Source organism: Tenrec ecaudatus, chromosome 3 (genome assembly GCF_050624435.1).
Source record: "Tenrec ecaudatus isolate mTenEca1 chromosome 3, mTenEca1.hap1, whole genome shotgun sequence".
Classification (NCBI taxonomy): Eukaryota; Metazoa; Chordata; class Mammalia; order Afrosoricida; family Tenrecidae; genus Tenrec; species Tenrec ecaudatus.
Window position 1 is genome coordinate 88,269,004 of NC_134532.1, and position 11,375 is coordinate 88,280,378.

An 11,375-nucleotide genomic window follows, 5' to 3' on the forward strand; every position below is an offset into this window, starting at 1 on the left:
CTAATTTCTACCAGTAATTATAAAACTATACAAGCTAAATGCTCTTTAACAAAGAATGTTTGTCTCTGCTGAAGGTCTTTTATCAGATTTATCCTTTCAATGCCATGAAGGAAAATTGCCGTAATCCCTATTCTACCACCTCACTCTAATTTTAGCTGCCTACCTATAAAGATAGGTTCACCAGCTCTGATGTGACATATAAATTGAATCTAACAGACATTTTTCAAGCTACTGTTAGAGTCTAACTTTCTAGTAACTTTTTTTAAAAGAAAGGATTTTTTGGTGTTAAATTGCCTTGCAAGTTATGGAAATATAATTTTCAATTTAAATAATCAGCACAGCAAGTATAGCATCTTATAATAAATAATCTAAGGAAGAATCCCCCCCCCATGACTGCATGTGCTGCTAATTCTTACAGCCTGAGTAATGGTGAGAAACCTCACTAATAACAATGGGGCAAAGAACATAATTAAGAATCATTGCACAAATACAGACTAAATTACATGGAATTGAAAACAAACATACTTGAAATACTTTACAGTTTCCTAGAGTACTTGTCTTTGCTTTCATTTATGTGTTTCACTTCTACTAAATAAGAATTTATCATTCTGTTGAAAACTGTATAAAAAAATGTAGGTTGCCAGTTTGGAAGGGAAATAATGGTCTAGAAAGATAATTTCTTTTTCCCTCTCTTGGAAGATAAATTCATTAGGATGGGAACATTGATTTGCTTAATGTGCATCTTTATGGGTTTTTTGGGGGGGTGGGGGATTGTTGTTCTTGTTTTTAGTAGCACTCGTTTTAATTCTGTATCTGTAATTGCCTGAAAAAATAAAAGGAGGGAACAACAAAAAAAACTTTACAAAGTTGGGAAAATCGGCAAGGGAAAAAAGTGTTATTTGAAAATTTCATTGTGTGCTTAATAGTTAATATGCTTCTGTAACTGATCCCACATATCCAATTATATTTGAATTTTTCCTTTATTCAAGTCCATCAATTTATAGATAATATTTGAAGTAAAATATGACAACTAAATAGCAAGTAATGATCATCAGATACCCCATTTTGAACACCCGATATATGAAAAAAATTGTATTAAATCCTTACACATGGTGTCTCTTTTGATAACCACAGTAAGATGACTATACATATTTATATTTATATATATTTACTTATGAATACAGACACTGCAAAGTCCTCATCTCTTAGAGTATGACAGCATTGGTTATATTTGAGTATTCTAGAAAGTTTCTGTTTTTAAAAAACCCAGTTCCTTTCCTAGACCATACGCTATCATGACATTACTCTCCATGATACTCTGAATTTCCAACATCCCAGCATCTACATTCTGCTGATTCTGCCTATCTCCATCATAATAACAATCATTAGATTCCAACTTAATAAAATGTTTTCAAGTACTACATTGATTACCTTTAAACCAATTATAATTTAGTTAAGCAAACATAAAAGCATTTAACTGTGAATAACACAAAAAGACACGCCTAATATTCACCTTACCTTTAAAATACTGAGATTAGCCCAAATGCATCACATGATAGGACATCAGAAGTGGGAATGAAATATGACTTAAGCAAAGTAAAAGAGATTTAACAAGTGAGGACTTTTGTCTTTTTTTCTGAAAACCCCAAATCTCCTCAGACAGATACAAGTAAGTATGTTCTGGTATATTGTTTTACATTTTTAATCTATGCCACTGTGTAGCGAACATGCCACTCTTGGGATTGCATTCCTCCTCAAGTCAATACCACATGCTCATGCACAATCTGGACAATGAATCAAAAAGACCAAAGAAAAATTGATGCATATGAATAATGGTGTTGGCCAGGACCGGTTGGTGAAGAATAATGGACAAACAATAAACAACACATGAATTACTCTGCATATGAGGAAGTACAGCTAGAATGTCCAATGGAAAGGAAGAAGGTGAGACTTGCTCTCTCATACTGGGGGCATGTTATCAGTAAGGATCACTTCCTGGAGACGGACTTCATACTAGGTACAATAGAGGGTAAGTATCAAAGAGGAAGACCGTCAAGAGATGGAGTCACTCAATGTCTTCAACAATGGGGTCGAACATAGAAAGGAGTGTGAGGATGGGGCAGGCAATCTTTTGGTGCAACGTACATAGCAGCAGTGAAGAGATCAAAAGATGAGTTGCATTAGGTAAATCTGTTGCACAGCACCTCTGTAGAGTACTGAAAAGCAAACTGAGAATTAGTGTGAGCCTGACCCAAGCCATAGTAATCTCCGTTGCCTCATATGCATATGAAAGCTGGATATTGAGTAGAGAAGCCTGGAGAAGAATTGATGCATTTCAATTGTGGTGCTGGAGAAGAATGCTGACAATACCATGCACATCTACAACAGGACAAATGGATCTGTCTTGGAAGAAATGAAGCCAGAGTGCTCCTTAGAAGCACGGTGCCAATACATTGTCTTACATCCTTTGGATTGGAGAGACCAGCCCATGGAGAAAGACATTAAGTTTGGTAGGTGAATGGGGCAGTGAAAAAGAGGAAGAGCCTTCAAGGAGGTGGATTGATATGGTATCTGCAAGAATGGGTTCAAACATTGGAACAATTGTGAAGATGGCCCATGACCAGACAGTGTTTTGTTCTGCCCTCCATAAAGGTTGCTAAAGGTAGGAACGACTCAACTGCAATGGTTTTAGGTGCTATTGAGTCAGTTCCAACTCATAGGGTTTTCAACATAAATTAAGCACTACCTGAACCTATGCTAGCCTCACAAATATGTTTGAGCCCATTATTGTAACCATTGTCAAAATCGATAGAGTCACTATGAATTATAAATGAACTCAGGGGCATCTAACAAGTCATGGAAAGCCCATGGGGCAGTTCTTGTAGGCTTTAAAGGGTCGTGTGAGTCAGGATCCACTGAAAAGCTCTGGACTTGGTTTGGGATTTAAAGAACATATTATACCCATTTATAACTTATTTCTATGAAGTCGAAGGATTTTTAAATTGAGGTCCAAATTTCCACTAGGTAGTAGCTGAGAAAAGGGGATCTTGTGGCATCAGTTACATTTTGTTGCTGTTGCTGTTAACGCAAGTAAAGGCAAATCTTGAAATTCAATAAAAAGTTGTATTTATACTATTATTAAAAGAACAAATATTCATAAGAGCAGTGCTTCCACTTGTGTATGAGATTTCTAATAAACTTCAACAGATTACCAGTATTATTAAATGTAACCAGTCAATGAAACGGGTGAGTAGAACAAAATCTTATCTAGTAATAACCAAAGGACAGCAGGATATCTAGATATTAGTTAAAAAATATAAGTGTGTTCACTTTTTTTTTACAACTTTGGCCATATGTTTAAATCCTGTGACATGTATAATTTGTTTTTCTTTGTCTCATATCCTTTGAGATTGACTATATAGTATTTCCTAAAAAAATAGACATCTGATCAGTTTTATGTTATGTTAACAATTTAAGTATTGTGGATACTTAATATGTTTGAGCCCATTGTTGTAACATTATGTTAACATAATGTGATGTTAACAATTTAAGTCTTGTGGATACTTAAATTCAAAATTCACGTTTGAAATAGTAAATGCCCATTTATAGCTAGAGCATTTAAAACTCAAAGCTTAAATTTAAGATTAAATTCTCATGAAATTATTATAATCCTGTCTTTCTTCTTCTCTGTGATCCAAGTGAGGTTTTATTAAGCGTAGAAGTTTCAGGCATTACAGTAAATTAAACACAGGACTACACCTCACATGTGGAGACCTGGGGGGAGGAGAGATGAGAGGGAAGTGGGGGACAGAGAGACAGAGAGAGAGAGAGAAGATAGAAGAGAGAAGAGAGGGGATGAGGGAGAGGGAGAGAGGGGATGAGGGAGAGGGAGAGAGGGAGGGGGAGAAAAAGAGGAAGAGAGAGAAGCCCCTATAATCCTGTCTTTCATATGTGTCTTAGAGACTATGTAATAATTAGACCTTTAATTAAATTGATGTGTTCACAAATTTAAAATAGTTATCTATTATTGATAACTAGTATATTAATTTAAATATAAGATTTGACAATATAAAACATTGTCAAATTGAATCCACCTCATTGATGATCTTCGTCTTTTAGGTTTACCCTCTATTTAATCTAGCATTTCCAACAAAAATACTACATGGTCAAAAATAGGTGTGCAAAGGTTTTCCTCAACACTAGCTGCAGTGTCAAAAAATTTGAACTGATTAATGATTGATTTCCCACTATCAAAACCTGGAACATCCTTGGTTCAATTAAACTCTAGAGTATAATATGTCATAGTTCAATTGTTAGACTGGTAGGAACATTAACTTGATTTTTAATATATGAGTTATGCAAAATTAACTTTTATAAATTTAAATACTATACTCTTGCAAAGACCTTGCTATCTTGTTAGCAGTTTTTTACTGCTGCATACATTTTATACATGGTTAAAAGGCATAAAACCCTATCATTTCTCCTTTGGAAATAAAAACCCACATCTGTTTTGTGTACTCCCCAGGTCATGGCAATTGAATGTCATTATTTCCTTAGAAAAAATAACAATGACAAAAATCATGTAGTCCTGCTATCATGTGGTTCAGCATGCCTAGCATGTCAAACACCCTAAAAGACTACAAATTATTGTTATCATATCTAATGACACTGCAAAGCCTAATTACAGCTACTGATGGGAGCCACATAATGCCACATTGTTTCCTCTTTGCCTATGTTCTTTTGCCATTTAAAGTCTAAACCACACTGTCCTTTACCCTTTGACCTCAATATTTTATTTCTGCCTCCAGAAGATAAAGATATTTTTCTAAAACCTAATCTGTTCAAAATATTTTAGCATATTCCAAGTCTTTTTAAAATGGTTAAATAGATTGGGAGGGAAAGTTTTCAAAAAAATTAAAAGCAAAACTAATGGGAAAATGTATTATTGATTGCCTTAATTATGAGATATAATTGACATAAGAGTATGATTTTATTATTATCATCATTATTATGTAATTCCCTAACACAAAAAAGTATTTAATGGAAGATCTTATGCCTGTTATCACAGTTGAATCTTTTAACTGCATATTGATTGACTAAGACACTATGAATCTTTCTTTTGTATGGGATTTCATTCTGTTTTTATATTTTTATAATTCGCTCAGTCCTTCCTGTAGGAACCATATAATAATCACTGAACTTTCCAAAGACTGAGTGGTTTAGTGAATTACTTTACATGACTCTTCTAGCCATAGTCTTTTTCAGTCCCATCAAAGAATTGGAGATTATAGATACATCTGCATATTGCACCTCCTTGAGCCAGTGACATAAACCTGATGTACCAGAGAAGGAACTAGTTGGTTTGTCCTTTCAATGATTCATGGTACCGTCAATATTTTTCTCCAGCACCACAATTCAAATGTATCACTTCTTCTTCAGTCTTCCTTTTTCAGGATCCAACTTTCACATGCATATGAGGCAATTGAAAATACCATATCTTGGTTTAGTGGACACACCTTAGTCTTCAAAGTAAAACCCTTGATTTTCAATACTCTAAAAAGGTCTTTTTCAGCAGATTTACCTAATCCAACTCATCTTTTGATCTCTTTACTGCGGCTTCCAGGACCATTTATTGTGGACAGAAGCAATATGAAATTTATCACAACCTCAATCCCCCCCCCATTTTTCATGATGCTATTTGGCAAGTTGTGATCATATTTTTCTTCTTGAGTCATCTTCCATACGGAAGCTTGTAATCCTTCATCGGCATCATAGTGTTTCAAGTCCTCCTCACTTTATGCTAGCACAATTGTGTAATCTGCCTATCACAAGTTGTTAGTAAACCTTTTTCCAATCGTGATGCCCAATTCTTCTACACATAATCCAGATTCACTGGTTATTTTCTCAGAATACAGTGTGAATAAGTATGGCAAAGGGGATATAACCTTGACGCGCACTTTTCCTTATTTTAAAGCATGTAGTATATTCCCACTACTGCATCTTGTTTCATGATTGACTTCCACATGACATTATTAGGTTTCAAGAATCATCATACTTCTCAGAGTTAGCTGTAGGATGTTATGATCCATACAGTCAAATTCCATTGGTTTGTGCTCACAAACTACCTCCTGAAATAGTGGGATGTAGATTAGTCCTTTTAGGTAGAGTGATTCCAACTAGTCTTTCCATCTTCTTTGGAGGCTTCCTGCATAACTCATTATTTTGCCTATAAGAAAAATTGATAGGGTGTCAGTATTCATCGGTCATTTTTAATAACAATATATTTTTAATTAATATAAGCATAAATCCAGCAATGCATTCCTGGTGTTAGCAGAGTCCTGGTTCATTGTGGACTAACCGTTCGGCTGCTAGTCACAAAATCGGCAGTTCAAACCCACAGCTTCTCCAAGGAAAGATGAGATTGTGTGCTCATGGAAAGATTTATAGTCTTAGAAAGAGTGTGCAGATGATTTATTCTATCCTACAGAGTTTAGCTAGTTTATATTGACGCAATGACAGTGAGTTTGATTTTTGGATATTTATAATGTACTACAATGTAGTTGATTCAAATTCATTCTAATCCTATAGGATGGAGTGTATCTATTCTGTACAGTTTCTGAGATGGTAAATCTTTATAGGAGCAGAGAGTCTCATTTTCCTCCATGGAGTGGCTGATAGATTTCAACCACTGATTTTGTATTTGAAATTCAAATGGAAACAACTTTATATAGCTAATAAAATTAATGTTCAAAACCTTACCAATCTAAATGCACACAAGGTAAATATAGAAATTCTAGCTGCACTGTAGAACAGAGAAGTCCAACATAGGGTTTCCAAGACAGTAGGTTCTTACAGAGCAGACTGTTCCAGGAAGGTCTACTGCTGGCTTCTAATTATAACATTTTGGTTGGACAATATTTTTTACTGAAATGGGATATTAAGATTCTTGTACATATTGATCCAACACTATGATGGAACAATGTGTGATTATACATTAATATAAAACACAAGTTCAGAATAAGCTGACTATCAGAGTATTAGAGAAATTACTATAGGAAATCAAAATGATAAACCTGATTTGAAAAGTTAAAGCTTTGTAAATTGATCCCCACTCTGATATACTTTGGGCCCGATCTAGTTTTCAATATTTTTGTGTTTGTATTTTTAAATTTTTTCCAGTCATTGAACTCTTTCTTTTCTTTTATTTTCTTTTAACTAAATACTTTCATTGGGGGCTCTTATAGCTCTTATCACAATCCATACATACATATTTTGTCAAACATATTTTATATATGTCGCCATAACCATTTCCAAAACATTTTCTTTCTACTTGAGCCCTTGATATCAGCTTCTCATTTTTGTCCTTCTCTCCCCCACCTCCCCTCATGAGCCCTTGATAAAATATACATTATTATTTTCATATCTTACATCATCTGCCATCTCCCTTCACCCACTTTTCTGTGGTTTGTTCCCCTGGGAGGAGGTTATATGTCAATCCATTTGATTGATTTCCTCTTTCTTGCCCCACCTTACCCATACCCTCCTACTATCTCTATTCTCATTATTAGAACTGAAGGGTTTGTCTGTCTTGAATTCTCTGTGTTGTAGCCTCTTATCTGTAGCAATGTATATGTTCTGGTCTGTAAGGTAGAACTGAGGGCATGATAGTGGGGGTGGAGGGAGCATTAAAGAACTAGAGGAAAGTTGTCTGTTTCATCAGTGCTAAAGTGCACCATGAATGGCTTGTCTCTTCCGTGAGAACTTTCTGCAAGAGAATGTTCAATTGTCTACAGATGGGCTTTGGGTCTCCACTCTGTGCCTCCCCCCCACCCCACCCCCGCCCCTATTCATATTGGTATGTTTTTTTTTTCTGGGTCTTTGATGTCTGATACCTGATCCCATCAATATCTCGTGATCACACAGGCTGATGTGCTTTTTCCAGGTGGGCTTTGTTACTTCTCAGCAAGATCGCTGCTTGTTTATCTGCAAGTATTTAAGACCCTAGATGCTATCTTTTCTTAGCTGGGTGCCATCAGCTTTCTTCACTACATTTGCTTATGAACCCATTTTGTCTTCAGTGATAGTGTTGGGAAGGTGAGCTTCAAAGAACGCCAGATTATTAGAACAAAGTGTTCTTGCATTGAGGGAGTACTTGACTAGGTCCAATATCCATCTGCTCCCTTAACACTTAACATATAAATGTAAGTACATAGATCTATTTCCCTAATATTATATATAAATATTTTAACATGTGTACATGTCTGTATTTAGACCTCTATAAATGTCCTTTGCATCCCAGTTCTTTTCTTTCTTTCTTCTTGTCCCACTATCATATTCGGCCTTCATTTGGTGTGCTATAAATCCTAGTGGCTACATTGCCCTTGATTAAACCCCACTAGGCATCCTATGACCTTCTCTCTATTGATTTTAGTTCACTTGTTGTTACCTTGTCCCTGGGTTGGTTGTCACGCCCCCTCCTTTCTCTAATCTCCCCTTCTGCTGTGTTTCCCCAGATCCATGGGTCCCATTGTTTTCTTTTCTGAGGTGTTTGTCCCGCCTATCTTATCTAAACAGACATGCAGAGACACTAATAAGTGCAAAACCTAACAAAACAACAAAGGAGATAACACCAACAACAACAGCAACAACAACAAAAAGGAAAAACCTGTAAAGAGTTCCGGGTCTGTTTTTTTTATTGTTAGGAGTGGTTTCCAGTCGAGTCTGAGGAATGCAACACTCTGTCCTCAAAACCTACTTTTGGTATTCCCTGGGGACTTCATTGCTTTGCTCCCCTTGCTGCTCTGTTGCATGCCCTTAGAGTTTCGCCCCAGTGTGACTGGGTCAGATCAGGCACAATTCCTGCACTGTGTCTCCAGTGTTGTCCCCCGTAATGCTATGGTTCTGTGTGGGACATTGTGTCTCTTGGTGGGGCCAGCTCTATGGTCTGCTTTGAGCAGAAATATTGTCCTCGGGGTTTGGTGGGCCAGGAAGTATTCCACTCACTCTCTTTCTCTCTCTGCTCTGATCAGATGTTACCTACTCCCTAAGCTGTAGTTTTAGTGCTGTCCTCTGAAGTGTTTTCTTCTGGAGGGGGAGGGGTTCCACATAGCTTGGATTAGGGCAGGCCCTGCAGACCTCTCTATTGAATCCCTGTTACATGCCAGTATGCTGTATTTACGCCTTGGTGCACCGGGTTGAAGCCTGGTCTCTCTCCCTCTCCTATGGAGATATAAAAAATACCCCCTCCTTTGGTAGGTTAGTGCCCAGCTCCCACCCTATCCATGCTCTTTTTTCCCCTCCCTCTCTCTCGCTCTTTTCCCCTCCTATTTAGTTGGCTGCCGTATGTCTACCTGGATTGGGTTTGGCCCCTTCCATATTACCTGGACTTCACCCCAGGAATGTATGCATATAGTAGTTTTTCCACTATGTCCCATTTTTTAAGCTTAACTCAGCGGACTCATGTTGTACGTATCCTTTTGTGCTTGGCTTACTTCTCTTAGCATAATTTCCTCCAGTTTTTCCCATGCAGAGATGTGCTCATATGTTCATCACTGCTTTTTAGGGATATGTTGTGCTCCATTGTATATATGTACCACAGTTTTTTGATTCATTCTTCCGTTGATGGAAATTTGGGTTGTTTCCAACTCTTTGCAATGATGAACTGTGCCACGATGAACACTGGAGCACAGATGTTTTCCCTTGGTTTGTTTCTTGACGTTTCTGGTTATAGACCCAGTAGGGGGAATCATGGGTTGTCTGGTAGCTTGATTTCCGTTTTAGAAATCACCAAAACAATTTCCATAATAGCTGTACATACCTAAGGGCCACCAGCAGGGGACGAGAATTCCTATCTCTTCATAGCCCCTCCAACACTTGTTACTTTCTGATTTTTTGAATTGGGCTGTCTTTAAGGGTGTTAGGTGGTATCTCCTAGTCCCTTTAATTGGCATTTCTCTATAGCTAATGACTGGGAACATTTTCTCATTTTTAATGGCAATTTGGATTTCTGCCATTGTGAAACTTCTGTTCAGGTCCTTTGCCCACATCCTCAGTGGGCAATTAGTTTTTTTCTTATTGTAAGTTAACAAAGTATTGTAGATTTTAGCAATAAAGTTTTGTGTGTTGTGTGATTGCGTTTTCCCACTCTGTAGGCTCTCTTATTTTATTCTTGGTGAATTCTTTCAATATACACAGGTGTTTTATCTTCAGTATATCCCACTTGTCAATTTGTGATGCCTCTGTATTTGTATACTTCCCTACGTTCAATAACCTATGTATTCCCTGCGCAAGGTTCTCAGGTTTGTCCCAATTCCCTCATTTATGAACCTAATAGTTCAGGGTTTTACTTCAAGGTCTGTGATCTACCTTGAGTTTATTCTTGTGTATGGAGTGAGGTAAGGGTCTTGCTTCATTTTTCTGCAGACAGATATCCATTTTTTCCAGCACCACTTAGTGAAGAGGGCATCTGCTTCCCATATGATATTTTGAGGGGCCCTTATCAAAAGTCAGTTGTCTATACACTGTCATTTTTATCTCTGGGTTTTCAGCTTTTTTCTATTGGTCTGAATATCTGTCATTATACCAGTACCACACTGTTTTTAAGACTGTGGCTGTATAATAGGTGCTAAAGTCAGGTAGAGTACGCCCTCCCATTTTGTCCTTCTTCTTGAGAAGTTCTCTGCTAATTCTGGGCTTCTTCCCTCTCCATATGAAGTTGGTAATCAGTTTTTCTAATTCTTTGAATAAGGATAATGGTATTCATATTTGCATAGCATTAAACTAGCCTTGGGCAGAACTGACATATTTACTATATTGAGTCTGTCAATCCACAGGCATGGGATATGCTTCCATTTGTTGAGGTCACCCTAGGTTTCTTGGAATAGTGTTCTGTAGTTTTCCTCATACAGATCTTTTGTTTTTTTAGTCAGGTATATCCCTAGATGTTTCAGTTGTGCTTGGCTATTGTAAAGGGTACTACCTTTTTAATCACCTCTTTCATGATCTTGTCTGATGTGTATATATCATTCTAATGGATTTCTGTTTGTTGATCTTGTATCCTGCCACACTTCCATATTCCTCTATCGCTTCCAACACTCCACTTGTGGAATTTGGGGGTTTTAAATATATAAAATCATATAATCTATAATAATGATAACTTCAGCTCTTCCTTCCCCAGACGTAGATGTAGATGTTTTTTCTTTGCCTTATGTTGTTATCTAGGACCTTCAGGACGATATTAAATATGAGTGGGGCCAGGGGCATCCTTGTCTGGTCCCTTTTTCAGTGGGATTGTTTTAATCTTTTCTCCATTGACCACATTGGCTGTTGGTTTTTCATATATAGCTTGTATAATATCGAGGAATTTGCTTTCCACT